The following is a 17,716-nucleotide window of genomic DNA, read 5'->3' as shown; positions in this document are numbered from 1 at the left end:
ACAGTCAGTACCAAAAAAATATTGAGATTTGATTCACCCTATTTTCCACTTCACTATTAAAAATAGAGGCCCAATTTGAACATTGTCTTTTCTGAATTTGTAGCGTGACCCAGAGTGAGAATAAGGAAGACATGGGACACTTGAAGCTGTAGATGCACACCCCAAACCTGATCCTCTGAATGGAGCTGATACTCAACACTGGGTCACTGTCCAAAACAGGTCAACAAAGCGCCAGGAACATATGGGTCACATTAGACCTTCCATGAATGGTGCCATGCACACCGTACAGTGTATTATCCTGAGCTGCTGGAGTGTGTGTAAATGCGTGCATGCGGATGTGTGTATTGTGTGTGTGTGTGTGTGTGTGTGGACAGTAAGCGTGTTGTATTCACATCAGCTAGATGGAACGTCACTGAACCATGTTACTGAACCAATCAATAGACACAGACATCTGGTTAGTGATGGTATGTAAAGTATGCATGTATGTGCATGTGTGTATGCGGGGGGGAGGAGGGGGGGCACGAAGGGTATTGTCCAAAGTCCTCTGAGTCATGTAACATTGCACTGCCTTTGTAATAGAAGAGGAGAGTTCCTGTAATGATTTATTCATTGAAACATCAAAGATACATTCAAGCACAGGTGTCAAAACTCCCATATTGAATGTCATATCCACAGAGTGCACTTTCCTATAGATTTACTTAAACTCAATTTCATCATTCAACATTTTAAAGATTCAAGATGTCACTCCGGTTACACAAGTACAATCGTGTGAAATACTTTGACTGGGAGGCTCCATTACAGAAAAAAGTAAATAAATATATATATAAAAACACATATATTTATTTAGTAGTCTTATGGCCTGAGGGAAAAAAAACTCTTCCTCATTTATTCTCGTTGAAAGCGGGACCCACTCGATCGTATTTCTAGCATTTTTCCAAAGTAAGTTGCATTACTTTCTGTTTGGCCAAAGCCCACTACACTAAACGATGATTCACATATAACAAACAAAAAATGAATAAAACAAGAAAAGCAGAAAAAGAGAGTGAGACCGCCTGAGAGACAGACAGATACACACGCGCGAATACAGAAGCAGAGAGATGAGTGCTAGTGTGAATAGGAGGGAGAGAGAGTATGCTGAATCCCACTCAGACCACCTGCTCATCAGTTCCTCTGGCACAACAGTTACTGTCATTGTCCACACAAACACAAACACACACACTCATGCACACACACATACTAAGCTCAAATATAAAAATCTCCCGGTGCGCTCACAGAAAGCCTTTCCCAGTCCCTCCCACATCAGATGCTGGGCACACAGACTTGATTTAAAACTGTTAGGTGCCATTCAATATGGGCTTGGTTTGGAGCCAAGCCTCGGACATTTCTCAAAGGTTCTGCTCAGTTACCTGCTCGGTTATTTGTTCCAGAATACTTCAGAAAAGTCTGAGCCGTTTGTATGAGCAGCGTTGTTTTCCTTACTTGGTCTTCATTTTCATTGTTTGGATGTTGAATAATAATAATGTATTATTTCCTTTTTAATTTCAAAGATTGTTACTGATGAGGAACAAAGAAGAGATTCTGCTCTATTAAAGGTTTTGCCAATTAGCAGAAATGTCACGGCTGCAGTTCTTTGAAAACATTTAGAACGAAAAATAAGCTAATTTAACACATCGGGGACTCAGGTTAACACTTAAGAATTGCGTAGTACATAGTTTCATTAAGATTATCATAATTTTGACCCAAAATATCAAATAGGAACAAAGTTATAGCATTAAAACGTTTTTGGACATTTTAAAGCACTGACTTATCCAGAATACAGACCCTAATCACCAAAATCACAATAAACCAATAGTGAGAACTTACAGATTATGAAAGAAAAATGGGAAAATATTAAAATAAAACAGCTAATTGTTAACATTTCTTTTTTTAAATATGAAGAAAAAAAATTTTTTTTGGCATGAACCAATATGTTATACAGTAGAAAACACGCTCAGTCTCCACAATACCCCTAGCCCAATGCCACCCCCCCCCCATCTATTATTCTCCATTGAGGGGATTCCATTGAAGAGACAGGTGCAGCTATGCATCAGCCCTACCCCCTACTGAAAAAAGACAGTCCACTGTGTGCACGCACACATACGCAGCCACACAAACACATAATGTCACACAACATATAACACACACAAGCATATGTATAAGCACCCCTCCACCCCCACTGGCTGTGAATTGTTTGGTCAGAGTGTGTGTGTGTGTGTATGTGATACCCAGGTACCCAAGGTAATGGCACCTGGGGTTATTCAGGCCTAAATGGCAGCTCTGGCTACACTGCAGCTCACAAAGTGCCTGTATGAGCACTGCAGAGACTAATGCGCCTGTGCACACAATGTCTCGCTCAACTACAAAGGACAGGTGTGTGCGTGTCACTAAATTGTCCCCCCGTTGTCTGGGCCTTGCCGAGTGGCAGGCCCTGTCCATTAGCCGCAATTTAACAGGATGATCAGAGTGCTTGAAAAGGGCCACATCAAACAGGTCTGGAGAATCCCAGGTGCCCGACGCAAACGCAGGCATCGGCAATAACCAAGCCCACTTACAGGCCTAATGTATTCTGTGAGGGAAATGAAGATGTTCCTCCTCCATCCAAGGCTCTTTTGTTCTGTGGACAGACAGGAGGGATTGTTTCTAAGTTCACATGGCGTCTGGGTGATGAGAGCAGTGAGAGCAATTATCTCTCTGAGATGCATATTAATATTTCACTAATGGAAGGTTGATGGTCCTGTTATGGTAAAGTAATAATATACTGTAGTGAGTGTAGAATACAAAAGCTGATTGTAAGTACAAAGGTGAAGCAAAATCTCTTGATCTTGCACTCAGATATTCACCTTATGTAGCTAGGTTACGAGGACGTGAACCAGGTTATCGTTGTTGTTGCGATCAAGGAGCTTAAAATACGATGGTCAGTACAGGTGACAGCTTTACATTTTATTTTAGAGCATAATGGGTGAAGTTGAATAAGATGAACTGTAAAAAAGAGAATTATATCTTTTCCAGCACTTGTACCATTTTGTACACTCTGTTTAAATATTTAATTCAAAGAAATATCCAAGTACTTTACATAAGCAATATTCATAGCATTTGTACCAATAACTCAAGCAGCTTCTGCATGAAGCTTTCTGCTCTTGGCACAGGATCACATCCTCTACGCTTTCAGGGGAAAGATGTATTTCAGGCTTTCATTTATGTTGGAACGCTCTGTCTTGTATGATAACATTTCTCCTCTTGAATCTAGGGCAAGGCCCAAGCAGGACAGTGGAATTGGGACCAAAAGGACACCACATCCCAAGTTACCTTGTTGATTTATGACCAGAAGTCTGCCCCTGTGGTGACCTTTTATAGGTGTCACCCAGACAGGGACGCAGTGCTCGGGCCGAGATGACAAAGCTTCTCTCCGAAGGTCATGCCCTGCCCCGCAGCCATGTTCTCTGAAACTCATCACAAGCCCCGGACACACTTCTCCGACTGCATTAACTTCTTCTGGGAAAAGTGACTAGCCGCAGGCCATGGGATTGTGACACTAAAGCAATCATAACCACCTGCTCGTTGACGTGCCCCAACTGTGCTGAAGTGCATCATGCTCCTTTTTTTACGTGCACTTCTGAGCCGGTATTTGTCATGTTGCTCACAGTGCTGATCCAAGTCAGCTCACTTATTAGCTTTAGTGTAAAATCGGCACAACCGACAGTAAAGGTCTGCACTTGAAATATATAATACAAGGAGACATACAGGCATGAATCACAAAAACAAACAAATAAACAATAGTGAATATTCTTTGAGGGAGGAACACTCATCACATCTGACCGTAGTATGTGACTGATGAGCTTCAGACACACAAGCATAAAGAGATGAAGAAAGAGGGAGAGAGAGAGCCAGAGAGAGAGAGAGAGACAGAGAGAGAGAGAGACTGAGTCCTTTTACACTGACAGGTGTGCAACACTGGTTGGCCCCTTTGAAAAGCATCCATTTCCTTAGCAACTGGACGTCAGCTCAATTCAGCTAGGCGATTTTAGCAGATGGCTTGGTAAATACCTTGCCATGTGTTCCTGAGGAGAAACTATAATGCATCATGACAAAACACACGCACATCCGCCCAGCCTCACACACTGTATTCACCTAATCTACCCCTCTTTACGCCATTCTCCCTGTTCTCCTAATTAAAGCTTGTTTGTATTCAAGAAAAGTTAAATGGTGTTTCCATACATATGTTTCAAGGTTTCACACTTTCTGAATCGCTTTTATGGCGGCCATTCCAAAGTTAATAGTGGATCTAATTCAGTCTTCCTTTGTAACAATCAGCCACAACCAAAGGTCTCATTTCATTTAATTGCGTAACCATGGTTACCATCATTTTGTACATAGTGTACGGAATACAACCAAGGGTTCCTTTATTAAAAAAGATAACTCCAAGGGTACAGCAAATGCAGTGCGTAACGTAATGCCTTGAACCATGAGGAATACACAATAACTCTTTTCAAGTGACTCACTGTAGAGACATATAAACAGGTTGCTGATGAGACACAACACAAAAATGTGGATAGATATTTCAAAAGGGACCTTTAAGTTGAGAGACCACGGTCTCTATATGAAGCACTATTCTTTATTCCCTATTATTCTCTCTCTCTGTTGCAATACTGCTCTGACCTTGCAATAGCATGTTGACTGTCCCCGCCTATTACTGTCCCTCTAAACACACAAACATTTCAATCTGCCGCCCACTCTATCGCCTCCACTTTGCTTTTCGTTCTTGTACTGTTATTTTTTCTTTTGTCACTTTCTCTAATCTATTACATACGTCTCTACACTCCTCTCTCCCTTCCTATTTATCTATCTCCTCTAATTCTTCCTTTTCCTCTTTCTTTTCTCCATCATGTGTTGCAGCTGCGCAGGGCAGCTGGGCTCAGCTGTACAGTTCAGTTCAGCTACAGACCCTGTCATTAACATTAAGCTCCCTGAGTGGCCCAATGCTGGAGCTTGTGGTCATTGTGTGTGTGTGTGTGTTAGTGTGTCACTCATACAACGGGCCAAGGGCAAGGACATCTCCAATGGCTTCCATGTATGTTGATGTGTTGGGTCAGTTTACTGTGCTGTTCGGCCTCTTCTGAATGATGTGATGGCCGAACCCTGTCTTCTACAAAATATGTTTATAGACTACTCGTTAAATTTGCTAAATACTTTTGAGGGGAAACATAACTGCACAATTGTTCACTGATATTTGATTCAGTAAACCAGTGGCTTATTTGCCACTGCTACGCCTGTTAAGCTTACTGCTGTCACATAGCACATTTGCAGTTTACAACCATACGGCGGTAGATTCTTAGTGTATTTTTTTCACCTGTTCTTGACAGAGCTCTGGACAGAGGTAGATGAAGGCAGGGTTATCATTTCTAGCTGGCACCTGGCAATTTTGATTGCATACTTGTTTGTATTTTAAAATAGTATGTTTTCACTTTCCCTTTTCACTTAACATTTCAAGAAAAAGGCCCTTTAGGACGGGAACTAACAGATGTGTTTGGCAAACGTAACGCTATGGTTGGCTGCGGCTGTTGCACTGTAAACTTCCCCAAATCCAATAAAGACCAGGAAGGGGATGCTAGCATTACCCTAAACTCTGACCGCAGTGGGGAAATACTACACAGTGGATGTGCTAGTCATGTATGAGGCTTTTTTAACCTAAAACTGTAACCCCACAAACTAATTTTAATATTGATAAGCTAAATGGTCTTGGAAGTAACGCTAGATTACTACTGTAGGTAGTAAGCTGATTAGCCAGACATGCTACTTTGCATCTGCAGCGTGACATCGTAGTGCTGACATCATAGGGAGGTGTTAGTTAATGGATGTGTAAAGCACTGCATCCCACATGTTTCTAGGTTTAGGCTAATAAACTGAAATACTTGGTTAAGTTTAGGGAAAGACAGCTTATGCTTATGGTTAAGTACTGAAAAAGTCAACTTGTCCAGCATCACACACAATATTTAACCTTGACTACAAACTTTCCCTAACCTGTCCAAAATGCTTTGAGTTGTTTAAACATAATCATGAAAAAAGCAAATCATGCTTCAGTTGCCAGGACCAGATATTGAAGAGAAAAACATTAAATACATTGACAGTGAACATTTTACAGGTATATTTACTGTACTATTAACGTTTTGTGGAAATGTTAAACATAATTGTTTCCTTGGTACAGTATCTTCATTAAAAAATGTAACCGAAGTTGCATTATGTTTCCCACTACCCATATAATTTACCAAGCAAATTAGTTATATCATTCTGGCCATGTGAGGACCATTGATATTTATGGATGATAATACAGGAAATGGATTCTCAATAAACTCAGGTAATGCTCACTAGAGAGTAGGTTGCAGATTACTATGGTAAGCTATTCAGTGCCTATTGGGGAAGTATAGCATTTGTGGTTCATATCCTTTATAAATCATTTCATATTTATTGAGCAGAATAACAACTGATAATTAGATTTTACAGGTACTATTTGTCATTTTAGTTCTATGCACCACTAGCTAGTGACAGGGATTTGAGCTTCTGATTATGCTCACTACATTCACAGGAAAAAAAATCCCCACCCTGAATAAACATGTCCGTATGTTTATCAAATGTTCAGTTGTATATGCTGTTAACAACATAAAAATATTTGTCAATATGGATGTAGCCATTGCAATACCTGTACACTAGGGATGGGGTTGGCTGAATGCTGACTGTCTGTGTGCCTGCTACTGCTACTGTACAGCATGTTAATGCACATGAACAGAGCTTTGTGTCTCCCTCCCTGCCCACTGCCTGTTCACCACTCAGCTCCCCATATGCCGCTCCCCTGCGCTCCTCTCATCCAGCCACTGGGAGCTTGATTAAGCCTGACTTGTCACCAAATTACACACACAAAGTTTACATGCATTCCCCGGCTCTCCAGCTGTTGCAGATTTGTTACAAAGAATAAATCTTGAAGCAGTTGACTGAGCAGGTCTGGGATGTCTGCCGCCTCATTGATAGGGAGAGATGGGAAGAGGGCAGGGTGGGGGGATGGGGGGGGGACTGAGAGAAAGAAGGACAGACAGTGAAAGCAAGACAGACAGACAGAGACTATGTGAAAGGAGCAGGGTTGATTCTGAAACTGACCAAGCTCTGTATCTGCTTTGACTGTATTTATAAGGCCCAGTGACCAGAAAATATGACTCAATAGACTGTATTCTCACATTAATTTTAAGATCACAGATAGACAGAGTACTTCTGTGAAAACTTGTTTATGTTATGTATTACTTTATGGGTATTTAGTTTGTTTATCTATGGACTAACAAAGCAAGCATAAAGAAAAAGCTACTGTATATTGGAATAAACAGGTTCACCCATGGACAGTGGATAAAAACAGATCCACTCTGCTACTCGGCTATGTGTGTACTTCAGTAGGTCAGCTGTCTGTCAATATCCTATTGGCAGGGTAGCTAAAATGTTACCTTAGCAATGCGCAAACACAGAACTATTTACACAAAACGCTGCTTTGCTAATGTTCAATCAGATATCTTTGCAAACACCAACATTTAATACTACACCTTACAAATCCCTGATTGTAATTTAAGCTAATAATCAGAGAACAAGTTCTGATTGCAGACAATGGAAAATAAGACAGCAACTGAGATAAGCACAAGAAAAAGTGCAGAAAAAGACAAATCAGTCCACTCTAAAGACTACAAATGCCTTTTAAAAACAAGCTCTTAAATCAAGCTTATTCATATTGGAAATATACGCTTATCTCACCCTATAGGAAGGTTATTCTTAATTGTGTAAAGAAAATCAAAATTAGGACTCTACACTAGATTCAACTATGAGAAATTGAGGGAAGTTAATGGAGATTTTCCTGAAGTCAATGTACTTGAAATCTTGACATGTTTCCATTCAATAAGCAGTTTTCTTTTTTCACCTAGATAATGACACATGATTCTTTTTTCTTCTATTTTCCCTCCATCTTTTTATGATTATGATTTCTCTCTTAGATCATCTGAATGGCTGTGTCAGTAATTGCTGTATGGGCATCATTAACCAAGAAAGCATGAATAAGACACAGTAATGAGCAAAAGCCCTGGAGCTCGCTAGACCGTTGATCAATACCATTAAACAATGTGCACTTTGAGCCGAGCTGCGTTCGAGAGCTCCGACACTCAAATGGATATTCCTCATAGCACTAATGGCTTTGAACTAGGCCTCCATTACCATGTATAAAACGCTGCTTATTAACATAATCAAATCTCTCTCTGTGTTTTTTTGCGTCAGAGATAATATGAAAAGACAGGAGGTTGCTAATGTAATTAAGCGTATGCTATAATTACTATCCCCCGATCACATGACCTCTTCTCCTAACAAAGCTGAATAAATAGTCCCATTACTCTGACTACTGCGTTGTGATTTGGTGCATTTGCCGGTTTACATGTTGTCTGATGTTCGTACGTAAACAAGATGGCTCCAGTATGCCATGTGCCAATCCTGCTTTTGAACCGCAATGCTAACACACAGAAAACTTATAAAAGGACACAAAAGGCAACATTTGTGGCTTAAATTTTGAAAATTGCATCACTAAAATCTGTTTTCTGTTGCAGCAAGACTGCAGCAAAAAAGCCATTATGATCAGTGGGTTTAATTACAAACATTTTAATTTGCATCTCGGGGCTCTATTCATCACATCCATCTCGACTAGCAGCCCCGTTCTCCCTCCATATGCCCAATAAATAAATAAGAAGCTAAAAGAGATTCTGGGGCCTGAGAAATGATTACTATTTCACTAACAATTACTGGGATGCTAATGGCTATTGTATTGATTGCTCTGCCCTTTGAGATCAAGGTCATATGAAAATGTAATCAAAAAGCTTTGATAATTCCTGCTGAGCCATGAAATTAAAAAATGCAATAGTGAAGCTTGGCTCAAATGTCTTAGCTCTTAAATTTGACTGGAATATCTCACATTATATACACTAAACGTCATGATACTCTAATTTCCCGTGCAACCGAGAGTCAGAGTTTTCAAATTTTTGCATCACTATCGTAACGTTTGTCTTAAAATCTTTTGATATGAGAAGATTTTCAGTCCGTACAAGCTTACATGAGAACACGAAATGACTTCTCAGAATATTTGTCAAGTGTGTGTGTGTGTGTGTATCAGTGTGCACCACAAATAATACGCCAGCTATTGTGTGTTGTATCATCATTAACACGCATCTATTGTGTTGCTCACTAACTTTAATACGATGTTAATGTGATGCTGAGAGCTAATAGAATGATTGATGAGGTCGTGAAACTGATCAGTGAAATTGTGTCGGCTAACAGTCACCAAAAGCACAATGAATGACTGAATGATAACGATGTGTCCTTATGACTGCAGATGGTTCTACTGTACGTTGGAATTAAGCAATGGCTTCATAAATAACCATTTAACCCTGGAAGCATTTGCTGTCATTCACATTTTGAAGTCATTTCCACAACTCAAATGTGAAATTCACTCATTAATTCACTCAGGCAGACGTTCAACCTCAGTATATCAGTTCTGTCAACTCATTAAAACCGCATTCTTTAATAGAGGGATGTCCTCAAAATGAGATGTAGTTTTCCCATGTATTAAGATTTATATTTTTTGTGTGCGAGTGCCAGTGCCTGCTGTGTTTCTGAAAAGAAGATAGTGTTTGCAGTGTCACTGTAAGCAACCTGCAGTAGGTAATGTGTAAAAATAAATGACAAAAATCATTTCCAGACATGTACAAGGAAAAAAAAAGTATCCGTACGCTTTGATGCTAAGCATTCCCTCCACTGCAACACTATATGGAATAAACACAGCAAGTATACGCCACCCCCAGTGCATGCCTATACCCTCAAGACATCATCCCCCGTATCCCAGAAACCTCTGTATGTTTAGGAATCATGCTCCACCATGACTCTGCGTAGCGCCTGGGAAGATATCGCCACACGTCCAAAAATTTCCATCAATGGCGGCTCAACTCCTCCGCAGCAACTCTCTGATAGGTTAATCCCTGTATCACACTTCAGCACCAGTTCACTAAGCGGCTTAAAAGGACACATTAGAACGATGACAATGACCCGCTAATGGTGTTACATTTCTCTGAAGCATTATGAGCTATCTTTGTCACGTTTATCTTATAATGAGATCTGTCAATTGGGGGGAAGAAGATCCCATGCAGCAGCCAAGGACGTTGATATTTCACATAATAAATAATGACCTAGAAAAGGGAGAAAACAAGCCTTGATCCCTCTCCCCTGATCTGTTTTCTTTGCAGGCGACAGAGCGGGCAGCCCCATGGGGGCCATGGAGCTCAGTGTCACCATTTAGATTACTGGCTGCTGTGCAGACCCAAGTCCTCGGGGCCACCACAACACCCCCAACCACACCATGTGTGATTGATGACTGCCGGTTCCCATGGGCGTCTTACAACATTTCCTCAAGCAATGTCCCCTGAAGAAACGTGCCATAATTATCTCCGCCAGGCGTAAGCCTGGAGGAGATTATGTGTTTGGTCGTGTGTGTCCGTGTGTCCGTGTGTGTGTGCATGTATCTGTCTGCAGCTAATCTCGCATACTACTGGACCCATCAGCCTAACATTTTTTGTGCACATTTATGACTGTATGCTCAAGGACCTCTTGTCGTTGCAGTGATTCACAATTGTTGAAAAACCTATTTTACAACACGTTTTTCATCGCCATTGACTGCTGACTCCTGACTCCTCTTAACCAGCCGGTAGGGGCTGCAAATGATCAACAACTTCAGCAAAAGGCATTTCCGGCAATCAGCTAGGCTAAAAACAAGTCTGTTGCAGGTCACATTTTGGCTTTTGAGGTGGCTCAAAAACTGACATCCATAAAAAAGTTTGGTCTCATCTTGAACTGGAGCATCTGTAGATTAACATAAGCCAAACCCGATAACCCAATATGTTATGATCCGCTAAAGTTAGGCATTATATGAGATGAATAAAACCCATTTGTTAGCTTCTTACGCCACTCTATGCATCTTAAAGAAAACTGAGACTACTCAGACACACCTGGCGGAGATCTGCACTCTACTAATTGCACTCTTCTAGTTCATCATACTATTACTGTACCAAGTCCAAATAATAATTTCATCCCCTCTAATTTCATTATGGTGTGCGTTTTCATCCTACGGTGTGCTTTTATAAAGGAGGAGAGCATATTCTGTATTCAGGCAAAACACCATGCCTCCAATCCTGATTGTAATATATACACAGTGCATACATAATGAAATAAAGATGGAAATTTTGTTTCTTTGGTCCAAAAGAATGTTGATTTAGTCTTAGTCACTAGCAAAGATCCTATCATTGAAAAAGGTATTTTAAATATCCAAGTGCAGACTCATGTTTTCTGAATAATGTCTAAATTGACTGAGTCCAGTGGAACCTCCTAATAGCAGGTATTGCTAAATGAAGCATTCAAGTGCATTTTTGAGATAAACATCAGTTGATTTATAATGTGCTGTGTGCCTATTTCCAACTTCCCTGGCACATCCGAGCAATGTATTCATAAGTGTTTCTGCTAAATGACCTTTTGGTCTTACTTTTTCCCTTCATATTCCCCCATTTGTTTTTATTCACACTAATTTGTTCAAAATAACAAACGTCTTTAAAAGTTCCAACCTGTTCTGGACAGAAAAGTTTGATGCATAAATCCAGGGTAGAGTGGATGAACCTTTGACTTTCAGCTTTTGAGTGTGTATATCATTATACTGCGTTTTTGAAAAAACAAAACAAAAAAAAACACTTTAATCATTCCTGTGAATACTGTAGATGCAGGTACACAGGGTTTTCTTTTACAAATGTACACCCCCCTAAAACATGGAATACAACAAAGCCATCTCTCTGCTTGGTAGAGGCTGTAGCAAAATGTTTATTTTGACACACTCGTTTTCAAGTGATTTCTTCAGGAGATACTTACAGCATCTTCTTTTTTTTGTCTGGTGGTAGTTAATGTCATAGATGAAAGCTACAGAAAAGCAAATTTTCTTTTTTATAGTACACTGGTTCATAACTTCCTGTCCTCTTACTCAAAGTTTTCTTTACATGACTAACCTCAGCCCTGACCTTAACCTTTTTCTTTAGTGAACCAAAACCTCACTCAGATCTTAAACATTCAGAGTTCATGGACTACTGATTGTAACTAAGGTGGGTTGTTGGCAATAAACTCTAGTTGACAAGCAACTGAAAAAAACTATTCTTGCTGAAGGTCAGTTAACACACTGTTGAAAAACTACTGAGAATAAAATGGACTATAGAAACTGAAATGTCAAGGAACTTCAATATAGTAAAGTTACTCTGCATTCAAGAAAAGCTGTTTCAGTATGGAGAATGAAAGTGAATTCCACATTTCCTATTTCTTAAATGCTCAACATAACCTACTGTAGCAAACAACTCCTCAAAGAGGGTTATTAGTAAGATTGTTGTGGGAAGAAAGATTGATGACTGAAATGACCGAGCAAAACCATATCAATTATGCATCATGTTTTTTACATGTCCTCTGTATAATAATTATTCCGCCTTTGTTATGCATTTTACGTGGGTTACTGCACAGTCACAATTAACTTTGATCAAGCAACCATTTAGGTGATTGAAGAACAGACTTAATGGGATGTGAGGACTTTGTTGTCTTGCTCTCTTTCTGATACATACATACAAACACACATATGCACGCACACACACACAAACACAAGGTTACAACAAGACACATTATCATTAGTTCTCAACATTATGAATTACATCTCAGTATGTTTTACGAACACCCAGTACACACATATGCACATACTATATGTACACACGTATGAACACATATATGGTCTCACACACACGGGAAACATAAATAAACACACTTACTCAGACAGTAGTATCACTGTCTAGGACACTAATCCAAAAAGCGCTAAGCTCTATTACTTTTAATTATCCCTGACAGCCTCTTGCTTTAATCTACACAAAGCACGTGCAAACGAGCTGTTACACTCTGCCTCCAAGAAAGGGGGACAGGAGAGGACGGCAGGCTGCCTGCCTGCCTGCCTGCTGAGAAGGCCTTCTCTGTGCATGACATAGACATGGGCTTCGGTGACCCGGCTGGCGCTCGCCTACGTCTCCTCGCCGGCTGAAGGCTCTGGGGCCGCCATGTGGCATCTGCTGCCATGGGGCTGGGCATGAGGCTGGGGCTGGGACTGGCCCTCTGTTCACCAGGCCTGTCTATAGAGCTGTAGCACATTTCTAGGACCTGGCGCTGTGTTACCAACCAAACCATTTCTACAGAGGAAGTGGCAAGGTCACCCCTCGCTCTGCCTGAAAAACCTCCACCTGCCACATTCTGCTCGGCTGTCATGTTACACAGAGTTGGGTGGGGGTTGGAGCAGGGGCACTTTGCTCAAAATTCAAAAGGTAATCTGTTGTGCACACTGTTTCCATACACAATATTATCCACTGCAGAAATACTTCTAATAAATAAACAATGTGCAAATTATGTAAAAAGCGTGATGTTTGAATGAATTTAGTATGAATGAATTTAGTCATGTATTTGTGTCATCTGAGTATAACATGACACATTAATCTGAAAGCACATAATCTACTCTCAGTAAAAAACATAGTGGTGCTCACCAGCTGACTATTTATCATGATCTGCGTAACATCTATAGTCTGATCCAGTATGGTGAAATTGGTGATAGAACGCATCCAGAATGGGAACTATTCCCTGGTGAGGGAAAGGGGCGTGTTTACCCCTGAAGGTTACTTCTTGTAAATCCTTGCATAGTTTATTCAAATAGTGCCCTAACCATGGTCTCCAGGATTTTCCCCTTACAGCAAGCAAAGCATGACCTTTACATTTGACGCTTGACAGTTCTTCAGATTCGCCCAACCAGAACAGATTAATGCATATTTATGTGTTTGTTACTGAGCAGCAGTGGATGCTCTTTATCTCTTGGAGAACAAAAGACAGAGAGCTCTTTGCAGACACACACATGTGCACAGTATGCATCCATGCGCACTCACGTAATTTCAAGTAGACATCGACGTTACCTGACCTGGCAGAAAAAAAAACAATGCTGAGATCTGACATTGTTTCAAATATAAGGCACTTCTATAGTACAAAGATAGGGTCGCTACTTAAAAATAGGTTGATCAGACTCAAAAAAAAAAGTTGTCAAAAGATTAATGAACCATTAAGAACTAAATCCTGTTTTCATTGCTCCTGAACAGTGTTCATGTTGCCATGAATAGGCGGCACAGAGCAGGTGACTGTATGGTTTTTACATAGTTGGTCCATTTTACACATTGGCACCTGGTCGGGGGAGGATGCAGCCAAGATAATCTATTTAGATTGGCCAGGCTGAAGGCTGTCATTTATCATGAGTGTATAGCCCCTCCTCAGATGGCTCGCTGACTGCTCCAGCCAACCAGAGTCTAAGTCCGATGGCCTTTACATCTGTCACAGCGTATGGATGACTGTGAATCTCTCCAGTCTAGTCTGAGGAATACGATTTGACAGCATGGGGAAGGACCTGGCAGATATAGATATAACTAAGACAACATCAGCCTTCTTTTTCTTACTCGATGCTACTCCTTAAAAAGCCCAGTCCCCAGAGGTTGAAAGTATCTGTATTCAAAAATATTTTGGTGGAAAATATTTTGCTGTCGCACCACTCTGCTATAAAAAGGGTCAAATTTAAACACAAAAAAGGAAATTAAAGCTAGATGAAAATAGGCAGATGTAAGGTCTAAACTCATGAGATTGTCTTTAAACACAGCAGAAAATAGCAGGGATATTACCGTCTCTTATTTCAGCCTACGCTGTTCTATTTGTGCTACAATAAATAATTTTTTTTTCCATGCTCATGTTCATGCGGCCCTTTTTATGCTGCGTGTATGTTTGTGTATGTCTCTCTGTGAGTAAGAGAGAGCATGCATGTCAATGCATTCACTGGTTCATACTCACTGTCATATAGACTCAAGGTTTGCTGGGTAAGGTCCAAGGAAACAAGGTGCAGCAGTCTAAACACAGGCAGCCTTTCCCCTCCATCTTATCAAGGTCTGAGATGAGAGGCAGGACAGAATTAGAAAGCTAACCTCACTCCCTCCAGATAGAAAGCAAAAGGGAGCCAATACAGAGCTAACATGCAGCAGCAGCAGCAGCAGCAGCCCTGTAGCTCTTATACATAATGTTAGCTATAGCATTTTCAAACAGAGCAGCCTTTTATGGTCTTAACTTTAAGTAGGAGCTAGAAAAATTGCACTTCTGTGTTGAAATTGGAACAGATATTAAATCACCAGTTGGTTTAGAGATGCTGAAAGAACAAACCCTATTAACAAATGGCTTCCAGTGAAAGGTAAAAGTGCAGATCACATCCAGTTTCCCAAAAAAAAGCTATTTCTGCAGAACAATTCTGCACCATTACCGAGCCACCCACTAACAGTTATTTGGACGTAGTAACCTCCACGCCTCAGTGCCGCAGAGTTCTCTGGCGCAGCGAAAATCTAAGCGGCCACATGTGTGGGGGCGCAGAAATAGTGCACCATTAAAAGGTCCTGACTCACCTTGTTTTAAGTGCAAGGTCTAATTGCCAGCCTCTTTTCCAGAGGGCCAGAGCAGCAGCTGGCAGCAGGCTGTATCTACAGGGATAGCCATTAACGATGGTGTAGCTAGCACAGAATAAGGCCTGCAGACCCTGGCTCCCTCACAGACAGTCACTCTATTCTGAGACAGGCAAACACCACAGGAGACAAATACAGCAAGAATGCCCTCTGTGACTTCTCACCACATGTTTGACTTATAAATGGTGCTATTATTCTAGCACCAGTTCGGTCAATCTTACGTGTCTTATATAAAAGGAGTCATTATTCAGAATGTGGTTGAGTTGTGTAGTAATTTAAATTAGCAACACTTTAGCCCCTCGCAATTCACCGGTGACTCATTTTTGCAAGATATTAAAAGTAGCGATAAAGATGAACAGTGGGGTGTTCTTTCTTCTTCAGGTGATGCATCATTGTTATTAAAGGGTAACAGCTGTAATGGGGCTTATTTTAGACAAACCGAAAGAGAACTATTTGTATTACTTTGCTCTGAGATGTCTCTTGCTTGCTTTCTCTTTCTGTCTTGTTTTACACTTTTTTTTTTTTTCACTTTTCTCACATGGGTGTGTTGGAGGTTAGATGCAGTCAGATACAGATGAACAATGAAACGATGCATCTATGACAGACTATGCACAATAGACTGCAGGCTGGCAGAGACACAAAGAAAGAAAAAGAAAAGAAAGAGATAAACACAAACAGACACATGTACACGGTGGATGATAGCTCAGATTTTCATTGAAAGCACAAATTATTTACTGTTTCAGGTGCTGTATTTTGTTTTCACAGCGTGAACGGAAGGATCATTGGAGAATATGCAAGGTTTGTATACACTCCAGAGCCTCCAGGGTTTTAACCCACAAATCATAGCGGACACCTCCTTGGGGCACAGTTGACCACATACACGTCAGGAGCAGGAGGCTGTCCCACACAGTGCAAACACGGCACACTGTTGCCTTTCTTTCTCTGCTGGCCTCGCATAGAAAAAACACCCAACACGGAGGTGTAACTGACTCCCACACTGGCTTGCTTACTGTCTCACCTACATGCACCTTCACTCAATTACTCTCATTCCCAAAACAGCAAATCTGCATGGAGGTTCTCAAGGAGGATTTCAGTTTTGGCGTCAGTCTAAATGACCCCAGCTTAGAGATACTTTACTCCAGCTACTTAATCTAACTTCTTTCACATTGCAGGTGGGCTGAGAAAAAATATCTTAGCATGGAAAAGTCACACAGCACAGATTTCAAACCTGCAATATGTGGTTTTACAGTAGAAATGCTGAGACTCTGTCCAGCTGGCCTTGTAAAAGTCACGGGCACCAGTGAGGGCTAGGACAACGCCATTTGTCATAACGTCAGCAAATTCCATAATTAATGGGCCGTATCCTATCAAAGCTCTCCAGTTTACCCCCCTCAGTCTCAGTTCTCTGCCCCCCCCCCCTCCGTTCAGGAGCATATTGTAGCCTCTCTCAGTGGTCCACCATGAACATTTAATTCCTCTTCATTAAGAGATGTCCAGTCGTACCCAGACAGTTATTTGCTCCCAATGACAAATGTACACACTCACTCTTTACATCCACATGGGTTTCTCATGAAGCATCCTCCCCAGAGGGAACCAGCATGTGAAATGCAGTTACTGTCATTATCTGCACAGAGGGTGATTATTTGAATTTTAGTTGTATGATGATGTGTACATTAATTCATTTTAGTTTCATGATTAATAAAATACATAAGCTAGAGATTAACTTTGATACACAGTAAAAATGTATTTCTGCCTCTGAGAATGTGAATGTGTAGAGTGTAGAATACGGACGTGTATGTTTGCACGGGTCTATGTATGCGTGTGTGCATCTGCGCATGTGTGAGCGTATGTGACCCTGGATTTGATCAGCTGTAGCAGGCTTGGTGTTTACAAGGCCGGGGGAACAATGACAGTGTGTGATTAGGGGCAGGCAGGCCAACAGGGCCTGTCCCAAACACAGCTGGCACCAGGGGACTGTGAGGTGAGCTGGGAACCACCACATCCGTTTTGATTAATGTGAGAGTGAG

At 41.0% G+C, this 17,716-nt stretch overlaps 1 protein-coding gene across 19 annotated transcripts in view; it reads right to left on the bottom strand.

Moving 5' to 3' along the window:
- Nucleotides 1-17,716, bottom strand: part of LOC122998026 (uncharacterized protein C2orf16-like) — a 177,909-nt gene that overhangs the window by 102,333 nt on the left and 57,860 nt on the right. For 15 of the 19 annotated variants that reach the window (XR_006407322.1, XR_006407324.1, XR_006407305.1 and 12 more), the window contains one exon: nt 15,034-15,128. The exons of the other annotated variants lie outside the window; for them this stretch is intronic. The gene's annotated coding sequence lies outside the window, so the exon portion shown is untranslated. The remainder of the gene's footprint in view (nt 1-15,033; nt 15,129-17,716) is intronic. 19 annotated transcript variants of the gene reach the window in all.

Source organism: Thunnus albacares, chromosome 15 (genome assembly GCF_914725855.1).
Source record: "Thunnus albacares chromosome 15, fThuAlb1.1, whole genome shotgun sequence".
Classification (NCBI taxonomy): Eukaryota; Metazoa; Chordata; class Actinopteri; order Scombriformes; family Scombridae; genus Thunnus; species Thunnus albacares.
This window is presented reverse-complemented; position numbering and strand designations above follow the sequence as displayed.